We start from the raw sequence: 7671 nt of genomic DNA, 5'->3' as shown, positions 1-7671 counted from the left end.
CTCCTTTTCACCAGCACCTGTTCAACCGGAACATCAAGGGGCCGGGGCCCGCCACCACCCCTCCCTTCGCGTCTATTTAGTACCTTTCATCCGCGAAGGGGGGTGAATTCCCACCCAGGAGGGGGGAGTAGGGCGGGGGAGAACTTGTCCTTGACCTGGTCTGTGGCATCAGGGATTTACTCCCTTAATCCCGACGAGACTGGAGTTTGGGGAGGTCGGGGAAGCTAAGTTCTAGGCTGCAGTCCCCAACTCCCCTTGCTCCTGTAGGGACACAAGAATCCGGAGGGCCGCCAGGTCGTAGAGGCTCTGTATAAACTGGCTGGGCCGGGGGTAGGGGAGGCCTGTCTCTGCCGCTTCCGTGCCTGGGGTAGGGGGCCGAGAAGCAGAGTATTGCTGGGGGCCGGTCCGAGGGCCGGGATCCCCGTAAGGACTGCCACGCGCCGGCAACTTGGTCTGCTTTGTGAACTTCGCTCATACGAAAAGTTAAACAAGACACAGACGAGAAGTCTCACTTAGGAGTTTCTAACGAATAACCTTTACTGACAAGAGTAAAACATCATGGAAATTAAACGCAAACATGTCAGCCCTAGCCATGCGCCAGTTTTGGAATATTTGCTTTCGCGACCGACCTTGGCCGAGGTGACCGACCGTAGTTTCGGGTTTCGCTGGACGAGGGTCACTCGAAGACCCGTCCGTCCCTCCGTCCAGGGGTGGGCGACTTGCGGACTAGGGCAGAGGAACTTTTGTTCGGGTTCTCACCGCGTACAGGTGTACCGCCCGAAGCTTCTGGGATAGACGGGTAGCTATACCTGTGCTTTTAGTTAAGTGTACTAGGAACATTGTTTCGTTTAAGCCACCCACAACCGTTTGGGGTGTATGTTAATATCCTCCATTTTATTGATGGAGCAACTCAGGTCCGGGCAAGTGAAGTGACTTGCCCAAAGCTACACTGTCTGAAACCGGCAGAGCGGGGATTTGAACCAAGTCTGTCCTCCGCTAGGGCTGGGGCTCCGCCACCACGTGTTCGCTGAATGCCTGCGTCGAACTGGGATGTCCGCCCATCGCAAGTGTTCCCTTCCGAGGTCTGGGGAAACCCGGTGCCCCGTAGGCTGGGCTGGATTCGCAGGGGTACTCCCAGGGCTGAGCTGTCAAGCTCCTTCTCCATCTTCCAACATCTTCCTGAGCACCTACTATGTGCCGACCCACGAAAAACAAGCAAGAGCAGGACTCGGCCAATAAGTGGTTCAAGTTCATCGCGCTCTCCTTGGTGTAACGGAGCACTGATCTGGGGTGTCAGGCTGATCCTGGCTGTGCAGTTTTCGGCGGGTGGCTTCACCTCTCAGAGGCTCAGCTTGTCCCTCTTAAATGGGGCGTTAACCCCCTCCAGCAAGGGCTGCAGTGAAGATCTAACGAAAATCCTTTTGTAAAGCACTAGGGCACACAGTAGGCGCTCAACCCCTGCTCGTCCCCTCTCCGCCCCTCTAAGCGTGCCAGGTCAGCGCCTTCCCGCTCCCGCTTCCCGCCTCCGGCACGCTCGCCCGCCTTGCGCGTCCCGCGGCTAAGGGACTGGGGCAGAGAGGACCAAACAGAAAATTATTTCCGCCCGCTCGGCCCGCCCCGCCCCGCCCCGCCCGTCCCCGGAGCCAGAAGGGGATTGTGGGGCCGCCGCGGCCGCCGCCGGAGCGGAGCGGGGCGGAAGCGCGCATCGCGCTGCTGCTCGGGCCCGACCGCGCCGGCCCCCGCACCTCCCGGCCCGGGACTGTGGGCTGTGGTCTGGGTGGTCCAGGGATCCGAGGCGGCTGCCGCCGATCGCATTTCCACGAAACCTTGCTCGCTGGTTCCCGGAACTGAGCGGGGGAGGCTGAAGAGTGTTGAGGTTTCGCTTCTGCTAGCTGGCCGGGCGCTTCGCCGGCCCCGGGGGCGCGCCCTCCGCATTAGAAAGCCCCGGGCTCCGGTAAAGGACTACGCTGGCGCCCGCGGGTTTGCATTTTATTTGCGTCTCGTTTGCATATCACTTTCTCCCCCGAAAGCAAAGATTCTGACCTTGGGGGAGTTCAGAGAGGTTAAGTTACTTTCCCGAGGTAGCCCAGCCAGTAAGAGGCTTCAGGTGGTTTACCTGCCGGCTGGGAGAGTCTGGCATGGCCAAATGGAAAGCGCGGGCACTAGAGTCAGAAAGACCTAGGTTTGATACCCAGCCTACTCATTTACTGGCTTTGACCATGGATTAGTAATGCCTTATTAGGGACCCTCAATTTCCCCATCTCAGAATGTGGACGTAGTACCAACTTCAGGGTTGATGTGAGCAGTGACACTGTCAGGTACCTGGTACAGCGGGAGGGGTGGTTTCCCCATCAAAGGTTATGACTCTGCCGTGGTCTCTACAGTAGGCTTGGTTGGGGTGCGAGGGTGGGTGAACAGGTTCTTTCCTAAGTCAGACATCCTGTGCAAGAGGGATAGAGGCTCGATTTAAAGAGGAACTGGTGGGAGTGAGGGGATTCCCCCAAGCATTAGAAGGCCCGTCGTCATGATTATTGTAAATAGTGACTCTGCCCCGGTGGGATTTTTGGCTTTTCAGGTCCTTCTACAGGAAGAGCACAGTGCTTAGTGTCAAATTAGCTAGCAGTGTAACAGAGTCTCACTGCCTCTGTTTGCCAATCTGGAAAATGGAGATAATTGGATCCTCTCCTCCATTTGGCAACTCCAGCCAGCCAAGCTCCCAGCAGGTGTTTTAAGAGCTGTGACTGAGCCCACATGGTCCCTTTGACCATGTTAGGACATAAGGGACTTCCTTTAGGGAGTTAAAATGGGTAGGAAGGGAAGAGGTCCATGGGGTGAGGTAGCCATCTGCCCAAACTTTTTCCAGAGCTACTTGGAATCAAGTCCCAGCCCTGCCCCTAACCAGCTGTGTGACCTTGGGCAAAGCAGTTGCCCTCTCTGGCATTTGGTTGGGTGACTGGATCTTGAAAATCCCCTTGGAGTTAACGTTCTGTGGTTGATGATTTTGCTCTTGGGGAAATTTCCAGGCTGAGGGATGACAGATGAATAGCACATTCGCCCTGCTGTGTTCTTCTTTTCCACTAGTTCCTCCTGAAGTCTAATGATCCCTCCTGTTATAGTTGCCATCAGGACAGAATTGGAAAAAGCTGTATTATTCCATCTTTCAGCAAGCACTTCATTGAGTCATCATGGGCAGGCCATAGGAGATACACAGATAGTCCCTGGGATGGTGGGAATGACAGATATATAGAGAAATGACTTCAAGATCATAAGGGCTGTGACAGTGCTAAGAACAGTGCTGACACTGGCAGGAAGGAAGTAACCATGTTTACGGGATCAGGGATAGCCTGAGCTGGGACCAAATGAGTGAAGGAGGGTTTGCAGGCAGATAAGGGGCAGTAGAGCTTTCCAGGCAGGGGGGACAGCTTGTTCAAAGGCACAGAGGTAGGAACCAGCAAAGTGTGTATTGATGTTGTACACTGTGGACACCCCATGATGGTATGTGTAGTAGGAGAACAGGAGGGAGGGTTAGAGGGATGACCAAAAACCAGATTAAGGGGACCTACGATATTTTGCTAAGAAGTTTGGATTTAATCCTGAGGGCAGTGGGGAGCCAGTAAGGGCTTTTAAGTAAGCGGTGCATAGCCTTATTTGCACACTGGTTGTCAAGTCTGGGATTGGTTAGGGTGGGGGGATTCTAGATTAGTAGGACAGCAATTCTCAACCTTTAAAGTGCATGTGAATCCCCTGAGAGTCTTGTTAAAATGCAGGGTGTGATTCAGTAGGTCTGGGGTGGCGGTCTGAGACCCAGCATTTTTAGAAATTCCCAGGTGATGCTGTGTTGCTGCTCCAAAGAGCACACTTGAATAGCAAGTGGTAGGAGACTTGTAAGGGCCCAGGTGAGAGATGAGGGTTTGACTCTGGCAGAAGCAGAGGGGATGAGAGAAGGGCAGGGTATGAGGATGTAAAGAAGTGGGATGTTAAGACCACGACAGGGACTGTTTTGTAAGGCAAGACCGGGAGGATGCCTCCCAGAGGTGCAGCCTGGAGGATTTGCTGGTTGGAGCTCATCTCTGCACTCACAGTAGAACTCAGGAGTGGGGGTGGGGTGGTGAAGCTGGCAAGGAGCCGCTTTGGACATGCCATCGCCATCGCCATCGGGTGTCTGTGACACATGGGGTGGTGATGCTCGGTAGGCAGTTGATTGGGTCTGGATCAACAGTCTGGGCTGGAGAGAACAAGAGTGAGCAGGCCAGAAGGGTGTCCTGAAAAGCAGGGAGTTCATGTCATGGAAGTCAGAGAGGGACATTTAAGAAGGAAGAAGTGATGCCACTGAGACGTCAAGGGAGGAAAGTGTTCTATGAGGAGGAGGTCCCTCCTTGGTGACTTTCCGCCTGGAAAGTTCCAGGCAGTAGTGGGAGTGGAAGGTGACCACAGTGGGTCAAACATGGACTGGGGGGTGAGAAGGGAGGAAATAGTAGAGAACAGCACTAGGGGGATGTGGGTCAGGAGGCAAGGATGGACACCTATGGTGATGGTGGTGATGGTGATGACAACTGCAATGATAACAGCAGCAGCTCACTTCTGATGAGAGCTGATGTGCCAGGCACTGTGCTGAGCATCTACCATCCTCCTTGCAACAACCCTGAGATAGATTTGACTCCTGTTCTCATTTTACAGGGAAGGAAATAAGCTCAGAGCACAAAGAGCACCACAAGCAGAAGGTGCAGAAGTGGGATCTGAACCTGCTTTTAACCACGGGGTCGCGGTCCAGATGATCAGTAAGGGGGCTGCTCTGGGGCTAGCTCAGAACTCACTCTCCCCTTCTCACCAAGCCTCTCCCTATCTCCCTAGTAGTAGTCACGCTACTACTAATTCACTGTCATTTATTGAATCCACCACCATTTGTTGACCCCTACTATGCGCCAGATAATGGGCCAGGCACTGATGATGCAGAAAGGATCAAAGCGGGTTGCAGCCCTGCAAGGCGTCCAGGGTGGAGAGGAAAAGCTGGCTGGTGGGGGCAGGCAAACTGCACCATGCAGTGTGATATGTGTTATGATGGAGGGTGGACCATATACAGAGGGAGCCCTGGAGAAGAAGCCCCAGCGTCTGCCTGGGGAAATCAGGCAAGGCTCCTTGAAGGAGGCAGGGTCTGAGCTGTGACTTGAAGGTGACCAGGAGTTTGCTGGATAGCCAGGCGAGGGAGAGTATCACAGGCCAAGGACGAGCAAATATACCTGCTAGCGTGAGAGCCCTGCTGTGTTCAAGGGGTACAAGTGTTCCATGAAGGAGGAGTGGGAAAGGGAGTGGGAGGGAAGGGATCAAGACACGTTACCTGTGGCCCAGACTTGACCTCAGGAACATGAGGTCCTATGGAAGATGCTGAGCAGATGTGCATGTTGCAAAGTTCAGTAGCCACAACAGAATTGGTGGTCAGAGGGGTAAAGGTGGAAAACAGAGTGACTTCTGAAATTATTGCAAGCTCTAGAATATCAGTTCCATGGGGCAGTGATTTTCTTCTATTAAAGGGAGCTGATTTCCAATATTGTGTTAGTTTCAGGTGTACAGCAAAGTGATATATATTTTTTCAGATTATTTTCCACTATAGTTTATTACATGATAATGAATATAGTTCCCTGTGTTATACAGTAAATCCCTGTTGCTTATCTATTTTATGCATAGTAGTTTATATCTGTTTGTATCATGCACCTAATTTATCCCTCCCGGGTCCTTTCCCACTTGGTAACCATAAGTTTGTTTTCTATGTCTGTGAGTCTGTTTCTGTTTTGTAAATAAGTTCATTTGTGTCCTATTTTATATTCCACATATAAGTGATATCATATAATATTTGTCTTTCTCTGACTTACTTCATTAAGTGTGGTATTCTCTAGGTCCATCCATGTCGCTGCAAATGGCGATATTTCTTTTTTTATGGCTGAGTAATATCTATATCTATATCTATCTAACTATCTATGCCACATCTCCTTAAACCAGTCATCTGTTGATGGGCACTTGGGTTGTTTCCATGTCTTAGCTATTGTAAATAGTGCTGCTGTGAACTTTGGGGTGCATGTATCTTTTTGAATTAGAGTTTTCGTCTTTTCTGGATATATGCCCAGTAGTGGGATTGCTGGATCATATAGTAGCTCTATTTTTAGTTTTTTAAGGAACCTCCATACTGTTCTCCATAGTGGCTACACCAATTTACATTCTCACTAACAGTGTAGGAGGGTTCCCTTTTCTCCACACCCTCTCCCTCTATAAATTATTTATAGACTTTTTGATGATAGCCATTCTGACCTGTGTGAGGTGATACCTCATTGTGATTTTGATTTGCATTTCTCTAATAATTAGCATTTTTTCATGTGCCTGTTGGCACATCTGTACATCTTTTTTGGAGAAATGTCTACTTAGGTCTTCTATAGGGCAGTGATTTTTACCTGTTATGTTTACTGATGTAACTCAAGCACCTGGATCGGTGTCTGGCACATAGTAGGTGCTCAGTTAATACTTGTTGAATGAACAAATGAGTGAATGGATGAGTGCTTGAACGTGTCTGAGAGTGAGGAAGAGGTCCTGGACTGGAGTGTTGGTGGGGATGGCGAGAGGGAATGTGTAGGGAGTAAAACTGAGAGAAGTGGGTAATTGACAGTTGGTGATCATGGAGTGGGAGGGTGACTCCCAGGTTTCTGTCTCAAACAACTGGACTCCTGAAGAAGGGATGAGGAGCAGAATTGGGAGAGAGTTGATGAGTTCAGGTTGAGCTTGCTGAATTTGAGGTCTAGTGGACCATCCCAGAAGAGGGTTGGATACGTTTATCACTTTTAAAATTGTAAAATGCTGTTGAAGCATATGTAATATTCTGCCTACCTCTTCTGCCATATCCTTGATACTCTGAAAAAATATTCAGAGGTATCTTTGAGCGTTGTCAGCAATAGATGGTAACTGAAGCCCTGGCATGGGTGAGATCACGCTGGGAATCTGCGCAGGTACAGAGAGCAGAAAGCCAAGGCCAGAGGTTCAGGGAACGCCTGTATTTAGGAGGGGGTAGATGGGGGGAATCAGGCAAGGAGCATGAGAAGGAATGTCCAGAGATGGAGGAGGACCTCCAGAAAAAGTGGTGTCATAGAAACCAGGGAGGAGAGAGGAAGGAGGGAGGGAGTGGCCCGCAGGGCAGGTATCTCAGAGAGGGGCAACGGGTCCAGCATGGTGGAGGAGGTGTCAGCAGATTGGGTGAGGAGGGAGAGAGAGAGTGTGAGCGTAGACATCCTTCCTAGGGGCTGGGCTGGGAGCGAGAGAGAGACAGGACAGCAGGGGAGGAGGATGCAAGGTCAGGGAGGGGTGGCCTGCCGCTTACTGGACAGTCTCCAGCACAAGGGCTCAGGTAGACGAGAGGGGGCACATTGCTTCCCCCAGAGAAGGGAGGAAGTGAAGGATGGGGACAGATGAATGTGTGTGTGTAGGATTTTTCTGCTTGATAGCATGTATTTTTTCCTTAAAAAATTTTTTTTAGTTTTCTGTTTTTTTAATCAGCTTTTTATGGTATAATTTACATGTAGTCAAATGCACACATCTTAAGTGTGCAAGTGATGACCTTTGACAAATGTATAGAGCCGTGTGACCACCACCCCAATAAAAATATAGAACATTTCCATCTCCCTAGAAAGTTCC

The sequence above is a fragment of the Delphinapterus leucas genome, chromosome 19 (genome assembly GCF_059928025.1).
Source record: "Delphinapterus leucas isolate spDelLeu-1000000601 "Yukka" chromosome 19, BTC_Dleu_Yukka2, whole genome shotgun sequence".
NCBI classification, from domain to species: Eukaryota; Metazoa; Chordata; class Mammalia; order Artiodactyla; family Monodontidae; genus Delphinapterus; species Delphinapterus leucas.
Note: the sequence above shows the minus strand (reverse complement) of the source record.